The sequence below is a fragment of the Perca flavescens genome, chromosome 23, assembly GCF_004354835.1.
Source record: "Perca flavescens isolate YP-PL-M2 chromosome 23, PFLA_1.0, whole genome shotgun sequence".
NCBI classification, from domain to species: Eukaryota; Metazoa; Chordata; class Actinopteri; order Perciformes; family Percidae; genus Perca; species Perca flavescens.
Window position 1 is genome coordinate 609,127 of NC_041353.1, and position 2,500 is coordinate 611,626.

At 42.8% G+C, this 2,500-nt stretch overlaps 1 protein-coding gene across 1 annotated transcript in view; it reads right to left on the minus strand.

The window, feature by feature from the left end:
- The window catches only part of kcnd2 (potassium voltage-gated channel, Shal-related subfamily, member 2), a 35,124-nt gene that overhangs the window by 31,005 nt on the left and 1,619 nt on the right, over positions 1-2,500 (minus strand).

Here is a 2,500-nt window from a genome sequence, read left to right on the forward strand (position 1 = left end):
AAATAGAGAATTATATAGATTATCATTTCTTTTCTAATTTATTATTTTAGTTATTTGTATTTTTTTTTTTATTGTTTCAATGTACCCTCTGAGGGAACGGCACAGAAGTTGTTTAGTATCTGCATTTATATCATAATTATAGGTTTACTTGTATTATTATTATTATTATTACTACATCAGATGTATTTACTCTTTGTCATTTTGTTCTTATGCTTTGGCAACACAGATGTATTTTTTTGTCATGCCAATAAAGCAACATGAGATTGAAATTGGAAGAGGAGAGAGAGAGGAAGAGGAGAACAGACGGAGACAGTACAGACAGAAAGATGAACTCTGCTTCAGCAGCATGGACACAGAGACACATCGTGGAACAAACTGCAGAAAGAAAACTGACAAAAACTACACAAAACAAAGATACAAAAACTACACAAAACAAAGATACAAAAACTACACAAAACAAAGATACAAAAACTACACAAAACAAAGATACAAAAACTACACAAAACAAAGATACAAAAACTACACAAAACAAAGATACAAAAACTACACAAAACAAAGATGTCTGATCTTCAACAAAGCGCCAGACTGACGAGGAGATAGAGATCAGAGCTGGAAGGCCGAGCTCGACAAGTTCATTTAGATTGACAGCTTTTTAAAAGCCTGAACCCGTTTACAGGATATTATTCACACACACACACACACACACACACACACACACACACACACACACACACACACACACACACACACACACACACACACACACACACACACACACACACACACACACACACACACACACACACACACACACACACACACACACACACACACACACACACACACACACACACACACACACACACACACACACACACACACACACACACACACACACACACACACAGCTCCTTTCTGTTGTACTTTAACAGAATGTCACATCTTTTGTATTTCACATTAACCCATTGGCTCATTATTCTCATTATGTACGAGGTCAATGGTTTTCCACAGCTCAGACTCAGCCTGAGCCCGCGTAACAGATAGAAATTAAGACCGGACCCGTCAAACATCCGAAAGAAGTCCGTCTGGAGTTAAAGAAATTCTTGGTCGACAAACACTCGTATAAGGAAAACAAGCTTCAAGTATTTTGATAATTGATTCCTCGTATTCAAGTCATTTTTCATGCAAAAATGTCGGTGACATTTAAAGACATCAGCTTGGACTTTAAGGAACTGGGATGGACATTTTACAGACCACACTATATTAATCTGCAGAGGAAATAATCGGTAGTTGCAGCTCTGATTTAATGGACAGATCTTCTCCACAAAGAATCGGGCAGAAAGTATCAGAGATTAGCTAACAACTTTCTTTAAAATATAAGTTATTCAACGAGAAAAAGCAGAATGAAACGACTAATCGGCTGTGACTTCTTACTTCAGCAGAGTTTATGGTTTAAAGACATTCAACAACTTCTGAAAAGATCCCAAACAAACACGCTGAAGGTTTCAAAGAGTGAGACTACAACCGGGAACCATCCGATGCTGCGACTAAAATCAGAGAAAATCCAAAAGGGACTGACCAGACCTGCAAAGATGAATGGATTAGTTTGGATCACCCAAAAAGATTTAGGGCCCCATCCTGCACCCGGCACAGCGCAAAGCCCGTCCCAAGTGTTTAAGACCGTAAGGTCTCAGTTTCCCGTCCAGGGCCCACGTCTGAGCGTGCTGGTCTTACAGGGAGGTGTGTTCAGGTGCATTCTGGGCGTGCTGGTCTTACAGGGAGGTGTGTTCAGGTGCATTCTGGGCGTGCTGGTCTTACAGGGAGGTGTGTTCAGGTGCATTCTGGGCGTGCTGGTCTTACAGGGAGGTGTGTTCAGGTGCATTCTGGGCGTGCTGGTCTTACAGGGAGGTGTGTTCAGGTGCATTCTGGGCGTGCTGGTCTTACAGGGAGGTGTGTTCAGGTGCATTCTGGGCGTGCTGGTCTTACAGGGAGGTGTGTTCAGGTGCATTCTGGGCGTGCTGGTCTTACATGGAGGTGTGTTCAGGTGCATTCTGGGTGTGCTGGTCTTACATGGAGGTGTGTTCAGGTGCATTCTGGGCGTGCTGGTCTTACAGGGAGGTGTGTTCAGGTGCATTCTGGGAGTATTTCTATCTTGAGGCAGCAGGAAGTGATCGCTCCATTGACCAACAAAAACCTGGTCTAAAGTCAATAAAGCAGCATTTCATTGTTATTTTAACAGAGCATTAGTAAAATGCTCCTAGGCTCGTGCACACTATGCTTGTTACACACACAGGGAAGCACAACAGCACACACACACACACACACACACACACACACACACACACACACACACACACACACACACACACACACACACACACACACACACACACACACACACACACACACACACACACACACACACCTGCACCAGGCGCTTAGATCGGTAAAATAGGACCTAAAGTGTGTTCTTCTGACAATCAACAGACTCAGACACAGG